Genomic DNA, 26,254 nt, shown 5'->3' on the forward strand with positions numbered 1-26,254 from the left:
TCTTTTGTTTGGGGGTTTGGTGTTTTCACCCCCCCCCAACCTCACCCCACCACGCCCCACCCCCCGCGCCTCTCCGGTTTCCTGAGCTGCGGGCTGCAAGGCAGGAGAAGCGGCGTCTAGCAACCCCCTCGGCTGGGCCCCGGGGTAATTCGATGCGGGCCTGGCAAGGCTCCCCACCCTAGACCGGGGCTCGCGTCTAGGCAGCCTCCACCCACCGGCCCACCCTACATTTAGCGCATCATGTGATCCGGAATTGGGCTTCCCACCCTACATTTAGCGCATCATGTGATCCGGGTAAGTCATTTGCAAGTACAACAGTTCCCTGGGTTGCCCCCCATTCATTTCCTGAGAACTGCAGAGAGCAGCTGAGAGGCTCTGCTTGTGCGTGTGAGTGTGCGCGGGTGACGCTGTGTGTGTGTGTGTGTGTGTGCGCGCCAGAGAGTGAGTGTGTGCGCGCGCGCGTGTGTGAGAGAGAAAGGGAGAGAGAGAGATAGAGGGGGACTCTGTGTGAGGGAAAGAAAACAATTTCTCCTGCTCTGCAGCTTCTGTTCAGGTCTGTGCCGATTCCGTTTCTTATCAAAATAAACAACCCCCTCCTTTCTCTCTCTCTCTCTTTTTTTTTTTGCCATCCCAAATCAGACCGTCTATCTCTTAACATGTTTTCTTTTCCTTCTGTCATCTGCTCAAGTTAAATCATTTTGGTTGGTCTGTGTTCTTAAAGGGGGAAAGTGTTGGGAAGCGGAGGGGGCCGCGGAAGGGCGATGCTGTGCCAAGCAAGTAACGTCGGTCGGATTCGTGGAGAAGAAAGGAGGAGGTTTCTTTTTCCCCCTCCCCTAATTTTTTTTTTAAAATAACTTATCAAGTAACGTGAATTAAGCAAATGTTTTTCTACCCCTAGTGGGATTATTGGTTGCAGTGTTTGCCTGACAGTTGCCAAGAATGAGAAATAAAACCCCAGGGCTGAATTGGGGGGGTCGGGGTGGGGGCTCACGGAAGTAGCTGGCCCCCAGGAATAGCGCGGTGCGATGAATAGCTGTCGCACCGGGGCCGTGTGCGCGCTGGAGAGAGTGGAGGGGAAGGGGTTAAGGCGGCGATGACACCGCTGGCATGAATAGTGGTCCTGGTGCTACATTCATTATTGTCTGTGGTCGTAATGATGTGTAACTGTCACTTGCTACAGTGCCTGGTCCATGGAAGTAGCCAGGGGCTGGCCCGTGGCTGTTATTTTCAATTACTGGGGACCTGGCCGGAGTTGACAAGGGGCAACTTTGCACGTCCACCCGGGCCGGGAAGCCCGCGGAGCCGGCCTGGGAGCCACTTCTTGCCTTGCAAGCTCGCTCTGAGGGCTCAGACTTGACCTCCGCGACATTAGTTGGTGTTCGTGCTAGATGCTCCCCTACGGGGAGAATCAATTCTGCTTTTGTTGGGTAGAGAACTGCCAACTACAACTTTGAAAACTTTTATCTTTGGGGAAAAGGGTGGGGTGCACTCAACAGTTTTGTTTCGAAGTGCATTTGAGGCAAATGCTTGGAAAAAGTACCCATTCCTTTGTTATATGTCCTGCAGCTTCCCAACCCCCTTCACCCTGCTCCTCGAGTTTTGCATGCTTTAATAGTAATAGCCTTAATTCAGCTGATAAAAGCTGACTGTGTTGAGTTAAAGACTATTAGTACAACGGAATGTGTAATCTGGATAAACAGTTTGTGTGGTTAATATTGTCAGCTCTCTAATTTAACTGTACAGATGGCTTAAGTATCGTTCTATATGGATTGTTTTAAATAATTCCACTGGCTAATAGAATTCTCGGCCGAACACTCGGATATTTTATTTTAAATCAGCATTAATATTCTGTTTCCCTGTAACACCAGAGACGAGCAGCTCTATTTACATGTAGTGCATGTGCATCTAGTTGCTTCGGTAGACATCTGCCAATCAAATACACGTCATTCTGCAAATCCACCTCGACGCCTTCATGCCCTTTTCTTAGTGGAGGATAGAGTTGTTTAGATAAGTAAATGCTTTGAAATAAATTTGGTGGCTTTTAGCAAGCAGCAGCTTGTGATGGGAATAGGAGTGGTCACTTAGAAGAGTGGGTGCCTACCATCTTCTAAGAAACGCTTTTAGAATTGGCATTTAATTAAAAGTGGAACACCCCCCACCCACCCCCCGCCAAAAGGCAAAAAGGCTGGTTGCGCTATTCGCACACCTCATTCGTATGTTGTTTACAGCTTTTAAAACTGATAGAAATTGGTTACGTTAAAGGGGTATACTTTTAGACTAGAAATGTTTTTATTGTAGAATTTTAGTAGAAATAGGATGTTGAAGGACAAACATTTCAGTTGCATAAATTACATCTTTATCGCTGCAGCCTGTTCAGGCTTGATAGTAGAAGATTGAATATATTAAGCTCCTTTGCGTTGGGGAGGCAGCAATACGAACATATAAGAATTGGCAGAAATTTGTGATGTACTTTTAGGAAAGAGGCTTATTATCGTATCAATTCATAAGTATTGTGAAATATACTTAAATTAGTAAAATTTGGGATGTTTTTACATCAAATTTTTGTAATTTATGAATTAAAACTGTATAACTAAATTAGCTGTGTCAGGTTAAGCAAAACATGAGGGGTTTGTTTATTTTTGCAATCCTTCGGCTATTTATGACTTAATAATGCATATTTAAAAGAAACTCCAGTCACTAAACTTTATGTTGGAATGTTTTTTATTACTATGTATTGAATGAAAATTGTGCTAATGATCCTTTCATATTTTTCCCCTTTGGAAAGTTCCTTTTCAATAAATGAATGTCATTTGGGAGGAAATGGTCCTGGTATAGCATCTGAGACCTTGACCTTAGCAACTCTTGGCTGGTGGTTGTTTACTACAGCTGCAGCCTATGTGTGCACCACGGGGGAAGGGACTGCAAACACTAGTGCGTGCACTCTCCCCAGGCCAAGGGGAGAACAAATCAGGATGCTTGACGTTCATTCCTGAGAGCATGCATCAGGCTGATAATACCCATAGTGTTCTGGTCATGTAAAAAAAAAAAAAAAAATGTTGCTCAGGGATTTCTTCCCAGCCTCCTATGAAGGGAAGCATGAACTTTAACAGCCTCAGAGTGAGTTTTAGATGTTATATCACGAAGCAGGCTGTTATCAACTTAATGAAATAATTTGGTCTTAAATATATGTGTGTTTTACTTCTGCGAAGACAACTTAAGTGCTTAGGCCTCCACGCTGATGCTGAGGGCATCTTGAATTCAGGCCAGTGTTGGTTAGTCTAGAGTTTTGAGTAACCTTACCCAGTGAGGTGATATTGTTAAATAGTTGAACATATAAAGATCTGGATCTGTCATACAAAATGGAAAGCATGGAATTTCATATTTATGCAAACTAAGTAACATTAGAATAATCACAATTTGTGGGTCAAATGGTTCGTTTTCTTTATATAGTGAGAAAAACAAACCTAGAATGTCAAGTTTGTAAATTTTGCTGTGGATAGTTTGTGTATTAATACAAGATAGTTGCACAATACTAGTAATGGAACAAACTCATTTGAAAAGTTATTCTTTTTTCGTGTAAATAAGTTTACCCACTTGTGCTTTCATGTTGATTACTGAACAAGAGCTAAAAATCTCAAGTTTTATTCAAAATCTACACCATCATTATCTTTTTTGTTTAGAGAACAACTTTAATTTTTGTAAATAATTCCTGAAATAGCTATGTTATTTATGTTTTGAAAATAGCATATGAGAGTAGACTGAAAATATCTATTTTTGCCCAGTGTTCGTTTATTTTCCTTTTTTAATTCAAACTTATTTTTCAGCCTACAAGTTACACGCTTAAAAACTGAAAGCTGTGTGTACGAAATGCAAGGGTAAAAATATTAAAATTAAATCACCTGCAACACCCTAAGACCACAGCTTTAATTCATCTACCACAACCACTCCTCCCAAAAGTAAAATGCAAGTAACAGATGGGCTTTGCCCTTTGCCCAGAAGGTCAGCAGCCTTAGGCTCTGTCAGACCTGCCTGGTTTCTAGATCCTAGGCCCAGCTGGAGAGCTGTCTGACTTCAACGAGCCAGAATTCATTTTCAGGGCCTAGACCAGCCACACCCCCTCTGATGTCAGCTATTGAATTCTTGTGGTAGAGAACACATGCTGTGGATTAAATGGTTACTTTCTCTCTATATTTTCAGTAATTATGTTACAAAAGGATTTTTCGGTTTTGGGTGTTTATTGTCATAAAGTGGCTACTTGAGTAGTCATATTGCTCTATAAGAATTTGTTTTGTTCTGGTAGTAGATTACAGTATATTCACCAAAGAATTCTGCTCTGGTATGATGTTTCTTCCTGGTTTGTTTTTGTTTGTTTTGTTTTTTCAACTTGAAGTCATACTTTTCTTTTGTTGCTAATCTCATAGCTTATATTTTTAAATATTTATTACTGTAATGACTGGTCCAAAGAGTATTGCTATCTAGGGAGTAGTAGAAATCTCTTGCAGCTGTATTGCTGCATGGAAGGTGAGAAGGAAAAAAATTGAGATCTTTAGGATAGTTTTCCCACCCCCTTCAAAGGCTACGGAAACTGTCGTGATTACTACCTCCTGACTCTGACAGCCAGGAATTTCGTCCCAAGTGTGACATTCACCATGCTTTTCAGTGTATGTGGCTTTTCACAGTAAATCCTGGCATGATGTGTATGTATGTACTATATATACATAAATATTCACTACTTTGTGTGTATATATGTATTATATGTTTAGTATTTATATTTATGCATGTGTGTTTTTACATTCTCTAGCTTATATTGGTATATACTCCTCTAACCATACACATTTTGACCAAGAATTATAGTAAAAAGGCACACACACAGGAGTGTATGCAAAAGGGGAAAAACAGTCATTTTTTCAAATTCTTTGTTTAGTATTGCTATTCACATTTTGAGGTTAATAAGCTAATTCATATGAAATATGAAAACAACCTTGCCTCAAAGAAAATAAACCTAAATGGCAACCAAGATAAAACATTGTAAAAAAGAAAAAAAAAAACTGTAAAGAAAACCTTTATTCATTTCATAATCAGGTGTCCTCTAAGGTTATACATCCTGGAATCAACTAATTTCAGTGGCAGAAATATCTCAGTCTGAGTCTGGCTCTCTTGCTTACTAACTTTGGATGACCTTGGTCAGATTTCTTAACCTCTCTGAGTCTATAAAATGGAAAAAATAGTATGTAGTATATAGGGCTGTGGTGAGAGTTAAGTGAGGTACTGTGGGTACAAGTCACTGTGTAAACTATAAAGTACTGGTGTGGTAACTGATTTGACAGGAAAACCACTCCCTCCCTCCCCCAACCTCCCCACCCTGCCCCCCTTCCCAAAAGGGATGAACTTTCCAGATTCTCAAAGTGAGCATATAAATTACACTTATGGAGACGGAATTTCCGAGTGTGGGTAGAAAAATTCTGGCAGTCAAAGGTCATGAATTCCATCCCTGTCTCACCAGAGATTTGCTCTGTGACCTTGAGAGAGTCGCTCTTAAAAAGTTTTAATGTAGCTGGTATAAAAGTTCTTATTACCATTGATATAACGTGGGTGAAGTATCTCAGTTTTTCAAAAGGAAAGAAATACATAAAAATGTAGTTCACATGATCATTGATAGAAAACTGAGAATAAAATCAACAGTGATTATTTAGAGATTGAAAACCTGCAGGCTACTTCTTTAATGAGTCCACTGAAGCTTCTATCAACTGGTCATTAAAAATGCCCTTAATTTTTTTAATAGAATCATTAAATTTGTGATGTACTTTAATTTAGAACAATATATTGAACTGCAAATCCCCAGTTAAGCCAAGATTCTGTTGATTAAGCTATGCCTGATTTATGGCTTAAAGTCACTTGGCTAGGCTCAAACATTGTTGCAACACAACATATGTTGTTCTTGACTAATATACTAAGTGTACAATAAAGAAAGGTAGATGATAGGGATCTTTCATGGTTATTTGAAAATTTACTGAACGCATATTTATAGTCACGCATTTTTCCACCATGTACATTTCATTGCACATACGAATTTGGGAAAATTAAGAACAATATTAGTTTACATGATTACTCCCCAGCTGCATTTTCTCCAGTTAAAACAAGAAAATTTTTTTTTCTCACATTCTGCCTAAACACTATATTCTTGAAAGAGCAAAGAAACAGACTCAAACTCATCAGTGTAACTCACATGCTTTCCATGTCACAGGTAAGTACAACTTGCCTGATTCCTGTTCATGTTACAGCTGTCGTTGTAAACGTCAACATCACTTTCTGTGGGACTCTTACTTGTCATCCTCTGCTATAAGAATCTGCGGGATTCCAATCTGTATTCTCTGGCCCCATAGCACACACTATTTCTTTTGGTGTTAATTGCTTGTTGATTTGTATTGTTCTCTCCCAGTAATAAGCTCCTTGAGAGCAGCAAATGAATCTTCTTCTTTAGTTAATTTATTGGCATCTAATGCAGTGCCTAACACAGTGCCTGATATATAGTAAGTGTTCTAAAATACTCATTGAAAGAACAAATTGAGAAATAGTCACTATGCAGTCTGTGTGACTGTCCTTTCAATAGCTAAAAGCCACTATCATGGTCTTCCTACCTAAGTCATCCATCTCTAGCTAAATATATTCAACTCTATCTGCCATTCCCCAGTTCATCATATTTTCCTGAAAAATTTTTGTTGTTGTTGCAAAAATAAGCCTTGTAACAGAATCAAACACTGCTGGATTTGAAACATCAAACTAACCAGTTTTTAGCGATCCAACTGGGCGTTAATTCTCCAAGTCTCAGTTTAATCATTGGTAAGTAAAAACAAAAACAAGAACCAGTAACGTCAATGTTGCAGAATGGTTTTAAAGATTAAAATGCGTGTAAAGCATCAAGTATAGAACTTTGCACATATAGAACTTTTCAGCTACACAATGAAATAGCTACTCTTTATTGTGCAGCTACTATAATGCAGATATTAGGCACTGGGCTTTTCATGTGTTACCTTATTTAATATATACTCTTTAGTAAACGGGTACTGGTAGCCGTTAGCTTTTGTGTAGTTGACTTTCAAATAATTGGCACATGGAATACTATAGGTGGTAACCCTTAAAGTGCCTTTTGTGCACTGCATTTTGAACTATGAGCATCATTTGGTGAATGCATTTTTTTGAGCTACTGTGTGATGGTGTTGTCTTGCAAAGTAACAGGCCCCCTTCCCCTTTGACTTTGCCACTTTTGGCAATAATTTCAAAAATTATTTGAAAAGTTTATTGCTTTTTACCTTTCTTATCTTAACAAAATGAATAGACAAAAGGGGAAAATGAAAGTTCTGCTTCTAGTTATGAGAAACAAGTTTTATTACCTTGATATACAATTCAGGCAGTAATCATTAGGTGTGTTGAAAATGACGAATCTTTATTGAAAGTGCTTAATGGAGTTAAGCTGATGAATTGTGAAAAATAATAAAATTACATACATACAAAATGCTATACAGATATTTTAATGACTATTTAATAGATTTATTTAATTACAGATTTTGTATATTTCCTTTTATCAGAGGGAATAGTTTGCCTTTAAAATATGTCTGATCCCTTGACTTTTATGTATTTGAGTTTAGTACAAGCTTTTAGGAATGCATTACATATAAAAATATGAGATTCCTTTATTTTACACACAATATTTGTATCATATAATATATATCATATGTTTATCATATAGATCAGACAATATGCTATGTATCATATATCATGATAATATAACATATAGTACATAAATACTATGTGTATTATTTCTGTTTTACAATATGTACTATATTATGATTTCTATTTTATAGGTGTGGAAACTGATTTTCAGCTAAGTTAAGTACTGTAATCATGGGCAATAGCCAGTTAGCTTTGAAGCAGAGATTTGAACCCTAGAAATCCCTTTTAACTTTCCCTTTGTGTTACTCTGATCTCCCTTCAGCATTATATATAATATCCCCAACTTATCCTTGTTGTAGAATAGAGTGAAAGTGGGAGTATTATACAAAGAAATGTTGTTTAGAGGCTGGATTATTTTTTAAATTATTGATTATATTGACATACTACACTTATTAGAATACATTCATTACAACATTTACTTCAACACAGAAGCCAATTCTGTGTTTGCTGATATGTTTGCTCATGTATATACTAAAATTATGAGACCTAATCCAAAAAGTTATTTTAGAAGGAAACTGCTGCAGGATGTTCCATGATAGTGGTAATAGTAGACCAATAAATTCTGGCTAATGTCCATTCTGCTACTGGATAAAGTTGTTAAAGTTGGAGGCATAATAAAAGTAATAAAAACTATTATCTTTATAAAAAGTGCTTCACTTACCCATTTGACCTATACTTTTTTAGCTCCTTCTATGTACAAGGATACTTCACAAAGTTCATGGAGAAATAGAATTACAAAGTAGTAGGAATCTTTCCAGGAACTTTTTGAAGTACCCTCATATAAGGAACTACATGTGAAAATGGGTAGGACTTTATCATTAATGGGCTGTAAATCAAGAAGAGGAGGTTAGACTCATGTAGGAAATTATAGTACAAAGTAAGTTGTGATAAGCGAGCCAAGTGCTGTTAGTTGCTTAAACAAAGCACATGGGAAAACATTGTTTCTATCTGGGAAATCAACGATTTCAAAATTTTAGTAGATATACAGCAAAGATCCTTTATGGAAGAAGTTTGCTTTTCTGTAGACAAGAAGAAGCAAACCTGCAAATGGATGAATGAAAATTAAAAACATATTTTGGCAGCTGTGGTGATTTCCCACCCACTTTTTCTGTTATCTTTTAAAGCTAATAGCTGTATGGAGTTTTGGCAAACTTCTATCATTTACTGTATCACCAGAAAATTTTCTTTTCCAAAAATAGATCCTAGGATGTTCTTGGCCAGTAGGGCATAGTGTTATAATGAGTTTAGAGAAGGCTTATTTGGGCTATAAAAGCAAACCAAAAGTAATAATGAGGACTGATTAATACAATTTAAATAATCACACTTTACATGAAGCTATCTAATGAAGTTCTTTCATATTGTTGAAGGGATCTGATGTATATTATTTTATTTTTACGTGATATGAATTTTAACCTTCACCAAAAAAATTTTAAATGTAGGAGTAAGAATTTTTATAAGATAAGAACACTAGATGGAAAAACAAATTGCAATTAACTATGACCTGCTATAAAATTTATCAGAGGTGTTGCTTGAAGGGATATTTGGAAAGAAACTTTAAAGCGGGTGGATATTTCAAGCTTTAAAGATGGAAGTCATCTTTGGAATGTGCATTAGCTCTCCTGCTTTAGGTATAAATACAGGAAACTTCATCAGACACAAAGTATTTCACTTAGAGAGATATGTAATAGGAGAGAAATGAATTCTTAATGAGTCTATACAAAGGATTCATTCTTATTGTATACTGAACACTCCATTGAGTATGATGGGACAGTACCAAGGTCCTAGGCTGAAGCAGTTACCTTGTGTTTCATTTATAAATACCTTGGTAATTAAGACAATATAGAATACTTGGGTATTGGGCTAACACAAAAATTGCTTAGTGCTTGGTGGTTCAGTGTGGTTTTAGTTTCTGATAACATAGATTGGACACATGTTACCCATTTTATTAATAAGTATTAAAGTCAACAGGGGGTAAAATAACTAGAAGGTGGCAAAGTCAGAACTAGAACCTTGACTGGCAACATCATTGAATTTTTTTTTTTTTTTTTTCATTTCATCCTACCGCTGTCTTTCTAACTTCCATTTAGTCTTAAGCTAAAACTTTGAAAGTCCCCATTGCATAAAAGAGGTGCTACCTTCTAGTATCTAGCTCATATTAGATGTTCAGTGAATATTATTGGATGATGTCTCAGTCGTTAGGCTGCTATAACAAATACCTTAGATTGGGAATTATAAACAATAGAATTTTATTGTTCACAGTCTGGGAAGTTCAAGGCCCCAGCAGATTCAGCGTCTGGTGAGGGCCCATTCCTCATAGGTGGCACCTTCTTGCTACATCCTCATATGGCAGAAGGGCAGAAGAGCAAAGGAAACAAACTCCCTCAGGCGTCTTCTATAAGGAAACTAATCCCGGTGTCCCACCTCTGAGTACCAACACCATTGGGAATCAGATTTCAACATATGAATTTGGAGGGACAAAAGCATTCAAACCATAGCAGATGAATTCTTATCTCTTTTCAAAATGCACGTTTCAAAATGAGAGATCAACCCAATCAACCCTGGAAGAGATTTTGCAATTAGCAACATCTGAATTCTTTGAAGAAAATTAGGGAGATGGTTCATCACTTACTATGTGCCAGGGCTTGTGCTAGGTGCTGAGAATACAGAGGGCAATAAAATGTGACTCTGTTAAAGTATAGGGAGATCAAGAAAGAAGCAGTGTAGCTAAGTCCAAAGGAAGGGTTAAGCTAGTATATTTGGTTTAGTTTATTTTCTTCATTTAGATCTTTAATGTGCCAAAAAAAAAAAAAAAAAAAAACCCCAAAACACAGAGGGCAATAAAATGTGACTCTGTTAAAGTATAGGGAGATCAAGAAAGAAGCAGTGTAGCTAAGTCCAAAGGAAGGGTTAAGCTAGTATATTTGGTTTAGTTTATTTTCTTCATTTAGATCTTTAATGTGCCAAAAAAAAAAAAAAAAACAACCCCAAAACCAACCTAGATATTTTTAGATTTATGCTTTAGTCTCTTTTAGTACTTTTAATCTTATCAGAAAATCTTTTTTCCATTTATGCATGTGCATTTTAAAGTTTTCTTTCAAAAAATCTTTTGCATATTCATTGAGCATCAGATGTGTATGATACATTTTAAAGGTATTATGTAATGTTTCTGATCAACTCAGGTATCTGTGGTTTTTAAAGGTGAATATATTTTTACTTTTATGATTCTTCAGTTTTTCAAAGTAATATCACCGAAAATCTGTAGGAAATTAACTTTGTTTTTACAGATGCTCACTTCATGGACAGTGTTTACTAGTGTATCTTTCTGATAAAAGAGGGTATATTTGCATGGAGACTTTAAAATTCATTTTTAGTGAACTTCTTTCTCTTTTATTTAGCTCCCCTTCTTCCTCCAGCCAACAATAGCATTCCACTAATCCAAACACATGTCATCAGAACTATTTTGTGTCTGTTTATATTTTTATCTATGTTTGTAAGTGTTAGGAACTCAGATGCAAGGTTTTTTTGGTCACTACTTACAAAAATGGGATTAATGTTTTGAAACTTTTTTCGTTTTTCTTTTTTTGTCCAGTATTGCCTAAGGAAAATCCTTCTATAGGATTTCTACAGCTGCTACAGCTCTAATCCATTAAAAAAAATATTGTTGCATAGTATTCCAAGGTATGATTATTCCATAGTATACTCAATCATTCATTTATTGATGGGTAATACTTAGGTTTTAGTGGCAAAAACTAGAAACAATGTTGAAATAAATATCTTTATTGCTACACCCTGACATACTTTTCTGATAGATTCCCAGGGGTAGGATTACCCATTCAAAATTTACATGTGATTTTAGTTTTCATAAATGTTGCCACAGTATTTGAAAAGGACATCACAGTTCACATTTTTACCAGCAATGCAGGCAAATACCCTTTTCCTCAAACTCTACTGGCAATAGTTGACAGTTTTCTAGTCTGATAGTTGTATGGTGGTATCTCATTTTTACTTTAATTGGTATTTCCTGATTGCTAGTGACTTTGAACATCTTTTCCTATGTGTGTAGACAAATTGGAATTGTTCTAAGAATTGCCTTTTTCTTTGTCCGTTTTCTTTTTCTATTTGGTTGTTGTCCTTTGTGAATTTTTTATATATTATAGCCACTAACCATCTGTCTGACATCTGCATTTCAAATAACTTTTTAAAAAGCTGATATTTTGTCTCTTACCTGTTCAAGAGGTATCTTTTGATATATAATATTTTAAGTTTTTATATAATCAATTCTTTGTTTCTCTTTCATGGTGTCCTATTTTAAGGGTTTCTTCATTGATAAAATAGACATGTAATCTACAGCTAGATTTAATTTTTCTTTCCATTTTGTTATCTTTAATCCATTTGGAATTTATTGTTGTATATGATATTAGAGAAAGGGTCCACTTTAATTTACTTTCAGATATATAACCATACCATTGTATCAGCAGCATTTTCAAGATAATCTGTACTTTTCCCAGAAAATATAAATTCCAATTTATATCTGTCATATCTCATGTTCTTATATATTCTATAGTACCAGATTTTTTATTTTAAAAATACTTAGGTGTTCTCAGACCTGTAATAATGTTCATATGTAAGGAATATTTTATCTATTTTTTTTTTAACTTCCCCTGGGCAAAAAATAATATAAAAACCCTGCTGTGATTCTAATTGGTATTGCATTAAACTATATATAATCTTGAGGTAATTAACATTTTAATGTTTGTAGTATTGTATCACCTTGATTTAAGAATATAGATGTCCTTCAATTTGCTGATGTTTTATTTTTATATTTCAAAATATTTTAATATGTTATTTGTAATGGTCATTTCCTCTTTAAATTTATTTCTAAGTACTTTATAAGTTTTTGGCTAGTTCATATTTATTGAGATAATGTGATTTTCTTTTTCAGTCTGTTCATATAGTGATGTGCATGAATTGATTTTTGAATGTTGTACCAGACTTGCATTGGGGTGAGATGATATTTTTTCTCTTTTTGTCTTGGTCACTATGAATAGAAGTTTATAAATTTTATTGATATTTTGAAATAACCAGCTTTTGGTTTCTTTTTTTTTTTTTCCTCTTATTTTTCTGTTTTCTAATTCATTTATTGCTGATCTTTATTATTTTCTTTGATCTTCATTATTTTCTTCTGTTTGTCACAGGTTTAATTTGTTTTTTTTCTAGCTTCTTCAGATGTAAGCTTAGAGTATTATTTGAGACATTTCTTCTTTTCTTATATAAGGCTATAAAGCTATAAACTTCACTCTGAGCACTGCTATTTTAAGTTTTCATTCAATACAAAATATTTCCTAATTCTCATTGTGATTTCCTCTTTGATCCTAGATTATTTACAGATATGTTGTTTAGTATTCATATATTTGGGGATTTTGTTGATATATTTCTGTTACTGATTTCTAGTTGAATTCCTTGGTTTTTAGGAAAAAAAATATTTTCTATGATTTAATCGTTTAAAAACTTTTGGAGATTTGTCCTGTTAGGCCAGAATATGGTCTGTTTTGGTGAATATTACATGTACAATTGAAGACAATGTATCTTACCATTGTTGAGTGGAGCATTCCATAAATGTCAGTTTGGCTAAATTGGTTGAAAAAGTACAAGTGTTCTATGTTATTATTGATATTTTTTGACTCCTTGTTCTTTCAGTTATTGGGAGAGGAGTACAATTGTGAATTTGTTTAATCCTTTTTTTGGTTCTGTCAGTTTTTGCTTTATGTATTTTGAAGCTCTGTTATTAGATGCATGCACATTTAGGATAGTTATATTTTCTTGGTGAATTGACCTCTCTATCATTATATAGTATTCCTTTTTTCCCTTGTAGACAACATATAGTTGGGTGTTACTTTTTAAAATACATTTTTACCATCTCCAACTTTTATTTGGAGTATTTTGACTGTTTACATGTAATATAATTTTTATATAATTGGGTTTCTAGCTATAACTTGCTATGTGGTTTCTATTTGTGACATTCGTTTCTTTCTCCTATTTCCCCTCATTTCTTGCCTTCTTTGGGCTGGATTATTTTTTATTGTTCTAGTTTATTTCCGCCATTTGCTTTTTAGCTACAATGCTTTGTTTTATATTTTCAGTGGTTATCTAGGGTTAACAGTATACATCAGCGTCTCACAATCTACTTTCTAATAATATTTTGCTGCTTTCCGTGTGCTGTCAAAATCTAGCAACAGCATACTGCTATTTCTTTCTCTCATTGTGCTATTTTCTTCATGTATTTTACTTATATATGTTAGTAGTACTATTTTTGATTTAAACAGTGAGTTACCTTTAAAAGACTAAAAATCAGAAAAAAAATGTGTTGCTTCATATTTAGTCACAATTTTGCCAGTTTTAGGGTTGTTTCTTTGTTTATATATAAGTTTTTATCATGTATCACATTAATTTTACTTAAAGAAATTATCTCAGTATTTCTTATAGTGTAGGTCTACTGTCTGTGACTTTGCACAGCTTATGCTTGTCTGAAAAAATCTATTTGCCTTTGCTTCTGAAATATTTTATCTGGGTATTGAAGTCTGGGTTGACAGTTTTCTCCCATTACTTTCAAGATGTTGCTCCATTGTCCTCTGGTTGTCATAGTTCTGAAGAGATGTCCTTTGATTTTCTTATCTCTGTTCCTCTCTATGTAATGTTTCTTTTTTTCCTCTGGCTGTTTTCAGGATTTTTTCTTTAATTTTAGTTTTTAGCAATTTTAATATGTGCATATAGGTGTGTTATCATTTGTGCTGATCATGCTTTGGATTCTATAGACTGTTTTATTTGTAGCTTAATATTTTTCCTAATTTTTCACAAATTTGTATTCATTATCTTTTCAAATATTCCTTCTTTCCCTTTTTTTTTTCTCTCTTCTTCTGGACTGTATTGATGAGAACATTAAACTGCCTGATATTGCCCCCCAGGTCTTCGATCCTCTGCATCATTTCCCCATGTATTTAACTTTTAGTCTGAGTGTTTTCTATTGATATATCCTCAAGTTTACTAATTCTTCCTGCTGCGTCTAGTTTGTTTTGAGCTCAGTGAAAATTCTTCATCTTTGGTATGAAGTTATTTCCATAACATTTTCATATGCCTTTTTAATAGTTTCCACCCCTTTGCTGAATTTCTCTGTTTATGCATGTTGTCTACTATTTTCTCTAGATTCTTTTACATTTTAATCATAATTATCTTAAAAGTCTTTGATAGTTTCAATGTCTATACTGTCTTGGGGTCTGATTGTATTGACTGCTTTACCTCCTGACAATGGGTAATTTTTCCTGCTTTGTTTTGTGTCTTGTAATTTTTAATTGACTACATGACATGAACAAAAAAGCATTAGAGACTGAGATAATTTTATGCCAAGATATAGACATGCCTTTTATTTTGCAAGGTGGTAGTGTCTTTGGTGGGGAGTGTGGCAAGATGAGTTAGTTTGGTCAGTAGATGTGCTGAGTTTTTACTTTGCTTATACTATTGAACTGTTATCACACCAGAATCTTTAAATTCCTCCACAAGTGCATTACTGTTACCTTAAGTCTTCTGTGAGACTTGGACTTCTCAATGTTTCTGTTATACTGTAAACTTTCAGCCAGTCCTGAACTTCAGTGACACAGGGGACCTCTCTGTATTTTTATCCTTACCCCAGCAGTAACTCAGTGGGATTGTATGTGTGTGGGGGGAGAGGCCCTCAGTTATCATATACTACCTGCAGTCTTAGGCAAATTGGTGCATTTCTAAGCCTGAGTTGGGACTTGTCAGTATTCCTGTCCCTTCTCCCTATGGTAGCCCAGCCCTGCCTTATTTAAGTGCAGATATTTGAGCAGGCAGATTTCTGATCCCTCCACTAGTATGGCTGACCTCTTTTTTGTTTCACTATAGGATGCTGGGCCTGGGTGTGTTTTCTGCCTTACCTTACCCTGGGAGCAGATGGGCTTTACCTAGTGTTTAGTGCAGGTTGGGTGATTTCTGTTTCTCTCTCAGTGATGCTGTTCTCTGACTGTGAAGAAGGATAGGTAGAGCGTCTCCTTACTCTCTCCCAGTGACAGATATCTTCCTCTCATCTTCTAACAGCTGTCTAACTTTGGAAGGATCAGGAGTATTAATTGTTTCAGTTTCTGTAGCATATGGCTTTGTTTTATTTAATAGTAGTGTCTGGGATGGGGCCAGTTTCTGCACTTCTGCCCAAGTGGTTGCTGACCCTTACTGGCATGCCAGCACTTCCAAGGGTCTCCTGTTCCTTTCCCTATCTTTTTTCATAGTACTTGGAGGAGGCTCGTGCAAAGACTGGGTAAGTGACTGTGGACTGTTCTTGCACCTGGGGCTTTCTGGGATACTAAGTATTTTTGCTTGCCTACCTTCAGTCTTTAAGAATTTGTTAATTTTAGGGTATTTTTTAAAATTTGCCTTTTAAATTTAAAAAAGTTTTTTTAGTTATGTTAAAATCCACATAACAAAATTTGCCATCTTAATCATTTTTGGTATACAGTTCAGTAGTGTCAGTGTATTCACATTGTTGTGCAACGGGTCTCTAGAACTTTTGTATCTTGCAAAATTGAAACTATACCCACTGATCACCAACTCCTCATTTTCCCCTCCCCTAATCCTTTAGCAGCTTACCATTCTACTTTCTGTTTCTTGTCTGTATTTATGCCTATTCACTTTTCTTCCATTATCTTAGCCAAAGGCAGTATCCTTTTTCTCTGTGATGGAGACTGTTACTCACTGCAATCTAGTTCACCTGGTTGCTGTGAGACTTCAACCCTTTGGGCTCAGAAACTGTGATTTTGTAGGGTCTTCATCATGTAAGTATTTTCTTTGTATACCTATTTCTATTAAATTACTTAGTTTTTTTGAATACCATTGAATTTTATTGTAGGTACTTTTTTATCTACTGATGTTTTTTTTTCTCTCCTTTAGTTGACAGTTGTAAAGGATTGTATTTAAGGATTTGTTGGCATTGAACTATCCTTGTATTATGGAGCAAACCCTGCTTTTTCATCATTTGTTATTTTCATGTTAGGTTGCTTGTTCTCTTTGCTAAATTGGAATATTTAGACTATACATCTATATTCACAAGTGGAATTGATCGGTATTTCTCTTTCTGCTATACTAGATTTTGTATAAACATTTGGGTGGTTACCTAAATGAATCAAGAAAATACTTATCCTTTCATGAGCTGTAATCATGAACTCCTGCTTCCTTAATGTTTAGTACTGAGATGTCAATCATTGGATCATGGTTTTACTACTTTTTTTCCAGTAGTAGATACTTAATTTCTTTAGCAGTCTCTTCTGTGTGTATGTCCATTAAAGTTTTCAGTTTCTTCTTGGGTCAAGTTTTGGCTAGGAAATTGCCTATTTGCTTTAGGCTATTAATTTTTTGACCTCAGGATAACATGTAGTATTCTCTAATACATAATTATGTTTCTACTGTAAAACATATACAAGTTCTTCCTTATATCTAATATTATTAATTTCTTACTATTCTTTTTTCCCTTAAATATTCCACAAGCTACTTTGCTATTTTCTTTTTCTTTTTTAAAAAACTTTTTGGATTCATTCATCATTTCTACCCTGTTTTTCCCCCTTGTTTTCTCTTTCGTGACTTTTAGCTTAAATTTTTTAATTAATCCTTTGCCCTCTTCTTTTACTGCTTTTTCTTAGTTCTTTTAAAAAAAGGCTTCTTTAACCATGAGAGCATTAAAGTTAGAAATATTACTCTGAACATGTCCTTTTTAATATACTGTATGCTCATATTTAGAAATTGTAACTTGTGAAATGTTCTTATTTTTAAAATCATGGTCTTGTAATAGCTAAGTATGTTATTTTATGGAATTTATACAGAGATTTTAATGAAGGTATCTTCTCTGTTGAGAAATGTGATGTTCCATTTTTTATCTTTTATATATATATATATTTTTTTCCTTTTTTTTTGTCTTTTTTTTTTTTTTGTAGCAGTGCGCCACCGGGCCGGCCCTATCTTTTATATTGTTTATTGATTTGTTTTAAATTAAATTCTATGTTCTAATTTATATTCTGTTAGATTTATTAATTTAAAATGTGGTGGGTTGAGCTCTACATTTTGATCACATTTTTTATTATACTGTCATTAAATTTTCCAAATTTTGGGCCGGCCCGGTGGCGCACTGCTACAGTGCGCCGCTTGGGAGCGCGGCAGCGCTCCCGCCGAGGGTTCGGATCCCACGTACAGACCAGTTCCCGCTCACTGGCTGAGCGAGGTGCGGGCGCGACACCGAGGGTTGTGATCCCGTTGCCGGTCCCGGTCCGGTACGGGCGCGACACTGAGGGTTGCGATCCATTGCCGGACACGAAAAAAAAAAGACAAAAAAAAGGAAAAAAAAATTTTTTTCCAAATTTTTTATACTTTACCACAATTTAAAAAATATAAGTAACATAAAATTTGTCACTGTAACTATTTTTAGGTCTACAATTTAGTAGCGCTAAGTATATTCACATTGTTGTGCAGCAGATTGGCCATTTATATGTGTTCTTTGGAGAAATGTCTGTTCAAGTCCTTTGCCCATTTCTTGTTTTTGATGAATTGTAGGAGTTTTGTGTATTTTCTGGATGTTAACCCCTTGTCAGATACACGATTTGCAGATATTTTCTCCCATTCCATGGGTTGTCATTTTACTTTATTCAGTGTCCTTTAGTGTTTTTACTATTGATATAGTCCAGTTTATCTACTTTTTTGTTGTTGCTTGTGCTTTTGGTGTCATATCCAAGAAATTGTTGTCAAATCTAATGTCATGAATTTTTTCTCCTGTGTTTTGTTCTAAATGTTTTATAGTTTTATCTCATCAAATTATTGATAGCTCTTACTTTGTGCATTTACCTGTGTATTGTTTGTCACATCCTAGGGCACTTCAAAAAGGTCGTGGAAAAATTTGTGTTATTTTTTAGTTCTATTTTTCCATGAACTTTTTGAAATACCCTTGTGTAACTGCATGTCTCATTCTTTATTAAAATTGTACCATTTTTGGATTGAATACCTTTGAAATTAAATTCATCCTAGACTGATTAATATTGCCATTTTATTTTAATGGAGAGTTTGAATATACCTGATTTTACTATACCAATCTACTTTTTATTCTGTCATCCACTTTTCCTTTTTAATATGTTTGTTTTTTAATAGCAGTTTTTCTTCTGAGTATCTCTTTTTTTCTTTTAACTCATTTTATCACTGCTTTTTTTTTTTTTTTTTCCTTAATTCCTTTTTTGTCTTTTTTACTGACTGGTAACGGGATCGCAACCCTCGGTGTCACGCCCGTACCGGGGACCGGCAACGGGATCGCAACCCTCGGTGTTGCGCCCACACCACGCTCAGCCAGTGAGTGGGAACCGGTCTCCACATGGGATCTGAACCGTCGGTGGGAGCACCGCCGCGCTCCCAAGCGGCGCACTCTCCAGTGCGCCACCGGGCCGGCCCTATCTCTGCTTTTAATAGTCACATTAACATAATAATAAGCATACCTGTGTCTTTGTTTTTCTTAATTATGATTTTTGAAATTAGTCATTTCTTCTTCAAGCTTTTGCTTACTTTTGCTAATTCAATCACATTGATATTTATTTCTTTTTATTTTCTACTTTACTACCACCAATTTGGAAGGTACTCTGGACTGTGCTGTGTGACTAATGGTACACTACTTTTTAAAGACAACTCTGTTTGAGTAAAAACTAATACTGCCATCACCAGAACATTTTAGTAACAGAAATACAAATAAATCTGTGAAGTCTGTGATGTGAATGGCCCCCTCTTAGATGTGATGCCTTTAGTCATATATATAGCTTGCATGACTGAATATATGTATGATTGAATACACGTATGACTGCTTATATTCAGACACATATTTCTCTTTAAATATTTGAAAACAAACAAAAAACCCATTAAAAACTCTAGATTTACTTCTCTTCTTTCCTTTCTCTCCCACCCAGATGGGATTTTTGGTGTACTTTTGAATTTCCTTTATTCTCCTCTCACCTGTATCTGCTAATTTTTGCTGAAATTTTTACTGTTTTTCATCTTAGACCAGAATGTGAATTTCCCTTTTTTTTTTTAGGGTCTTTATTTGGTAATTATTCTATACAAACCCACATCACACATTTTTGATGTAACCATCTTTTCATATACATAATAGCTTATTTGCCATCACTTTCTTTTTTTTCTTTGTATGTCTTTAGCGGAAGGTCTCAACACTGCTCTGATTCACTTGTTATTTAGTTAGAGTGCTTCAGTGATTCAGTATTTCCCTTAGAAAAGGCTGTGTGAGTGTGATTATCACTGAATTCTTGCTTATCTTTTCATATTCTCAAATATTTCTTAGATCAGGTAAGTAGAGTGGTACTTGGGTTCTATTTCTTTTTTTATCCGCCCGGTTGTTTATAGCGAGCTATTCCACTATTTTCTGGGACCCCTTGTATGTAATAACAAATCTGGTTCCATTTTGATTGGTTCCTTTGTATTTATGGTAGACCCTGTGGATTAGCTTACCCAGCACCCTTTCCCAACAGTCTGTCTCTCTTTCACTTCCCTATACAGTGAGACTGAAAGTGCCATTCATATGCTGTTTCAGCCTCCTTTCAGTTAGGGTATGGTAATGAGGTATAAATTAAGGTATGCTAGAGGCTTATGGGAATTTTTTTTCATTATTTCTTGATAAAATTAGACAGATGATTGAAAATGATAGATTTAATATCTGAGGCTACAGGGTCTACCTTGCAAGAATGAGTTGGCAAATGTTTGAACGAAAGCCATCATGGTGAATATGATATGAAGACAGATGTCATTTTTTTTTTTTTTGTCCTTTTTGAGACTGGCCGCACCGCGCTCAGCCAGTGAGTGCTATGAGCGCACCGGTCATCCCTATATAGGATCCAACCCACAGCAGGAGCGCTGCTGCACTCCCAGCACTGCAGTCTCCCGAGTGCGCCACAGGCTCGGCCCGACAGATGTCATTTTTGAGCAGCTTGACTAGCCTACTAACTTGTCTAGAGAAATAAACCCCTACTGAAAATTTTGGGGTTAGGTTATATTTTACATATAGTTGATGTATCTCTACTGGTTATGTCTTGCTTTTTATGTCTGAAAGATTATCCTTTTTGTTTTTTAAATTGTCTTTGGAGTTGAGGAATTTTACTAGGGCAGGACTCAAAATGTGTGTTTTTTATCAGTCTTCCCTGTTTATTAGTGATCCTTTAAATCTGCAGATGCTGATCTTCAGAGCAGGCAGTTTTTAAAAAATGTTTATTATTGCCTTTCAAATGTTTCTTTTTCTCCTTTAGTTTCCTCTTATGAACATTTTTTGTCTTCTGGATCTGTCTTCCAAGTACTGTATCTTTTCTTTCATTATTTTTCTCTTTGTAGTTTTACTTTGTTCTTTGAGAGGTGTGTTTATGTGCACAGGTGCACATGTGCAGTCAACTTTCTTAACTATCTCACAATAAAGGTCATTGGGGAAGTTGATTTGTAAATTGACCGGGAGTCTTATAATGTATCACAGGGACTTGTTCAGTTCCATGACCATATCCAATTTTGAAACTTTATTGATAATCATTTAATAAACTCAAGATGTTTTTGAGAATGTTTCTCCTTCATTGCCTCAACCTACCAATGTTCACAGTTGAGTCAGCCACTTTGTCCTTCATTCTTTTATCTACCAAGAAATTGATTAACTTCATGGATGTATAGTCCTTCCATTCACAGGAGACCAGTAAGAGGACTTTTTAAAAATTATATTCAGAAAAATACTGAGCAACCTAACTAATGAAGTTCTTACAGATAATCTTTCTCTGTTTCTATGATCCTTAAAAATTTTATTTAATGTGATTACAGAAATAGTATGTTTCTTAGCAATATACCACACTTCACAAAATTTGTTAAGCATTGCGGGTAATATGACTTGTTTTGAAAACTTTTATTAAAGAAGGCTAGCTGAACCACAGACATTTAAAATGTTTTCTGATGTCTCTTTTATTATGAAAAATTTAAAACATACGGTAGTTCATCCTTATCCATGGTTTTGCTTTCCATGGTTTCAGTTACCCACAGTCAACTGTGGTCTGAAAATAGGTGTGTACAGTACAATAAGATATTTTGAGAGAGAGAGAAGGACCACATTCATATAATTGTTATTACAGTATATTGTCATAATTCTATTTTATTAGTTATCATTTTTAATCTCTTACTCTGCATAACTTTATCAAAGTTAAGTATGTATAAGAAAAAACACAGTACAAGTATATATAGGGTTTGGTACTATCTGTGGTTTCAGGCATCCACTGGTGGTCTTGGAACCTGTGCCCTGGGGGACTGTTGTATACAGAAGTAGAGAGAATAGTGTAAGAAACCCTCATGTACCCAGACTCAGCCTCAGCAATTCTCAACATTTTGCCATGTTGTTTCATAAATCCTCTGCTTCACTCTTTATCCTTTTTTATTTTAAAAAAAATGTAAAACTAATTTCAGACATCATGTAACTTAATCCATAAGTATTTCATTGTACTTCTTTAGCAGATCAGGACTTCAAAATAAAAAACCCAAAAAACCCAAAGTGCATAATCATACCTAATAGAATTGCCATGGTATATTTGTCAAGGCTAAGAAACCAACATTGGTAGATTACTGTTATTTCAGTTTTGTCAGTTTTTCCATTGATGTCTTCTGTCTCTTTCAGGGTATGAATCTTGTACCACGTTGCATTGAGCTGTAGCATCTCCTTAGTTTCCTCTGCTCTGTGATAGTTTTCTTTTTCATGACCTTAACAGTTTTGAGGAATACTGGTCAGATATTTTGTAGGATGTCCTCAATTTTGGTTCATCTGATATTTTTCTTATAATTAAATTGGATTAGGGGTTTTAGAAAAATATCACAGAGGTGAAGTGCTCTTCTCAGTGTATCCTGTCTGGGGTATCATTGTATCATTGTTTGATATCATGATATCCACAAGATATCTTTGGTTGTGTTAACTTGGATTACTTCGTTCAAGTAGTGTTTGCTAAGTTTCTCCAATCTAAAGTTCCTTTTTTACCTTCCCATACTCTTTTCTTTGGGAGTGAGTCACTAAGTCTTGCCAGCTCTTGAGGTGGTGGTTAGGGGTGGGATTAAGCTAAACCTCCTGAAGGTGGGAGTAACTACATATAGTATTTAGAGTTTTGAGGATTCTTTTCATCTTTTCTATTTATTTTTAAATTTACATACGTATAGATGTATACGTATTTACTTTATACATGATGTCATAATCTAATACTATGCTCTTTATTTTCTTACTTACATTTTTCCAGCTTTTATCAAAGAGCTCTTTCAGGTACTCTTGTGTCTCTGTGACATCCTCCTGTTCTTTTATTTTTTTGAGCACTTCCTTACTTTCTGGTGTTACAAGATTCTCCAGGCTCATTGTATTTTCCCTGCTCCAGCCACCAAATCAGCCACTTCTCTAATGGTCTCTGATTCACTTTATTGGAGAATGATATTTAAAAATCAAGATCTGAGTGCTGGGTGTTCTTGTTGCTACTAGGGTGGATGCTGTTTTAATTGCGAATCAAAGTTGGTCAAAATCAGTTTATTCCTTTAAATCTTATTTTTCAATAAGCTGGTAAAAAGGAAATATAAAGAATTCTGTTTTGAAATGGAGATCTCACTTTGGTTAATAAAGAGGAATTTTTATAACTTAGCATTCTATGGATAAGGGTAGGGAAAATATATTTTTCATCAAATCTTGCAGCCAGGTGACTATCATTTTTCTTACATTCATTTCTTTGCAAGTTTTCATTATCTTGGTGCCCTGGTATAGTGGGGGTACAGACATGTTTTATTCTAAGAGTTTGAGTCTATGGATACATTGTAGTGCTAGCACTGTCTTGTAATTTGCCAGATATTATAATAATAGAAATTTATTGGTCTCTTCAGTTAATAATGTAAACCTTGAATACAAAAATTATTTTATCCCTAATTACAATTTAAAGAAGTTTTGAAATTGCTATCCTAGTTTCTAACCCTAACTTGAAGATCATAGCAATCATTGATCTCCATAAGGTTAAATTATTTTCTGAGAAGTCCTGTGTACTGGGAAAAATCACAGTCACAGAAATCAACTAATTCTAATTGAGTGTTTATAATGTGCAAGGGATTATATTTTGATTGAAAGCTTAAAATCTTGAGAAATAAGGCTTTAACAGTTGCTTAAGTTTAAGGGTGAGTTCTTATAGTTGACTTTCTGTCACTCAAGTAAAACTACACATGCTATAAAACATTCATGGCCATGTATAAAGAATTTAAAGATTGAAACCTCACTCAGAGCAGATCTTTGCAGAATTACTGTGTGAACAAGAGTGTTGCTTTGTGAGGAAGAATATATAACACTGGACTTTTTCCCTAGGAGCAAAGAAATAGTCTTCAATGATCTGTTGTTGGGCATTGTGGAGAGTAATTCTTAGGGCTTGGCAAGAAAATGCTATGAAGTCTGGCCATACCACAGTGGTTACTTTTCAAACTGGACATTAGCAGAGAAGGGAAGGAAATAAAGTTGTTTCTGTTCCCATTTTTCCTCATTTTTGGGTGTAAATATAGAATGTTTATTTTATTTGGGTCTAAGCTAAGCAAAACAAACACATATTTACTGGATGCCCCCCATAGGGGGTTGAATGGTGATTCTCAAAAAGATATGTCCATATCTAAATTCTTGGAACATGTGAATGTAATCTTACTTGGAGAAAGGGCCTTTGCAGACATAATTAAGTTAAGGTTCTTGAGATGAGAACATCCTGGGTTTCCTGAGTAAGCCCAAAATCCAATGACAAGTGCCCTCATCAGAATCAGCAGAGGAGAAGGTGCAGTGAAGACAGAGGGAGAGATTGGGGTGATGTGGCTACAAGCCATGGAACACAAGGAGCTCCAGGAGCTACCACAAGCTGGAAGAGGCAAGGCTTCCTTAGAGCCTTCAGAGGAAGTGTGGCATTGCTGTCACCTTTTCCAATACTGTGAAGAGAATAATTGCTGTTGTTAGCCACCAAGTTTATGGCTATGTGTTAGGGAAGCAAAAGGAAACTGATAAACTCACTATGGGAAAAGCATCATGTTAAGTGCGAGGAGTACAGAGTTGAGCGAGACAAGGCCCTTGCTACCAGGAATTCAAATTTTTTTTTGAAAAAAGTAAACAAAAATATAACAAAGTGGTACAATAAATTGTGTAATAAAAGTTTGTGTGTTCTGAAAGCATTAAAGGGTCCAACGAACTTCATTAACTTGGACGATTTAGAGGATTCATTGAGGAAGAAACATTTGATCTGGATTTAAAAAGGGAGTAAATGTGTGCCTGGAAGGAAGGGGATGGAGAGTATATTAGTCCATTTCCATTGCTTATAACAAAATACTTGGAACGGGGTCATTTGTAAAGAAAATGAAATTCATTGCTTACAGTTTCTGAGGCTAGGAAATCCAAAGTGGTGGTGACAGTGACCCAGAGGTCTCACATTGCAACATGGTGGAAGCAGAGAGAGCAAGAGAGAGACAGACTCTTTTAAAGAGACACCTCTTTTAAAGCTCTCTGAACTATGCCCCTGACCACCATTTTTAATCCATTCACTACTGCATGGTCCTGCAATCTAATCACCTCTTCAGGGCTCTGACTTCCAATTACCATAATAGGATTTCCCACCCTCTCAACAGTCACAGTGGGGGACACAATTCAAGCTTCAGTGAGTTTTGAGGAGACATAATTCAGTCCACTACACAGGGTTGTTAGAGGGAGGGGGAAATGTGTGCGACATAGCACCCCATCTAAAACCCCAGTATTTTCAAATCCTGAGAGAGCAGTATCTTGAAGCCACATTGTCAACCTGAAGTTGCCGTATCTCAAGACTCTAGTAGTCTGTCTCTACTGTAAATATCATTGAAGATAGTTAAAACCTTCCACCCAGGACCGGCCCGGTGGCGCACCGCTACAGTGCGCCGCTTGGGAGTGTGGCGGCGCTCCCGCCAAGGGTTTGGATCCCACATACAGACCGGTTCCCGCTCACTGGCTGAGCGAGGTGCGGGTGCGACACCGAGGGTTGCGATCCCGTTGCCGGTCCCGGTCCGGTACGGGCGCGACACTGAGGGTTGCGATCCGTTGCCGGACACGAAAAAAGAGACAAAAGAAAAAAAAAAAAAAGAAAAACCTTCCACCCATACTTCACTTATTCTGCAGACTCAGTCCTTTTGGCCTATGTGTGAGACTACAGTTGTAAAGGACTCTTTATACTCTATGATGGAGAGTGGCAAACTTTTGCATAAGGGTCAGGCAGTAATATTTTAGGCTTTACCAGCCACAGAAGATCTCTGTCATACACACACACACACACACACACACACACACACACACACACACACAAATATATATTTTAATAACTCTTTAAAAATGTACAAATGTTGGGGCCGGCCCGGTGGTGCACTGGATAGTGTGCCGCTTGGGAAGCGCGGCGGCGCTCCC

General features: G+C 35.9%; 1 protein-coding gene across 1 annotated transcript in view; it reads left to right on the forward strand.

The window, feature by feature from the left end:
• The first annotated feature begins 500 nt into the window (after positions 1-500).
• The window catches only part of KLF12 (Kruppel-like factor 12), a 422,257-nt gene continuing 396,503 nt past the window's right edge, over positions 501-26,254 (forward strand). Inside the window, exon 1 of the mRNA XM_008569592.1 lies at positions 501-553. The gene's annotated coding sequence lies outside the window, so the exon portion shown is untranslated. The remainder of the gene's footprint in view (positions 554-26,254) is intronic.

This window comes from Galeopterus variegatus, unplaced genomic scaffold (assembly GCF_000696425.1).
Source record: "Galeopterus variegatus unplaced genomic scaffold, G_variegatus-3.0.2 Scaffold515, whole genome shotgun sequence".
In the NCBI taxonomy this organism is placed as follows: Eukaryota; Metazoa; Chordata; class Mammalia; order Dermoptera; family Cynocephalidae; genus Galeopterus; species Galeopterus variegatus.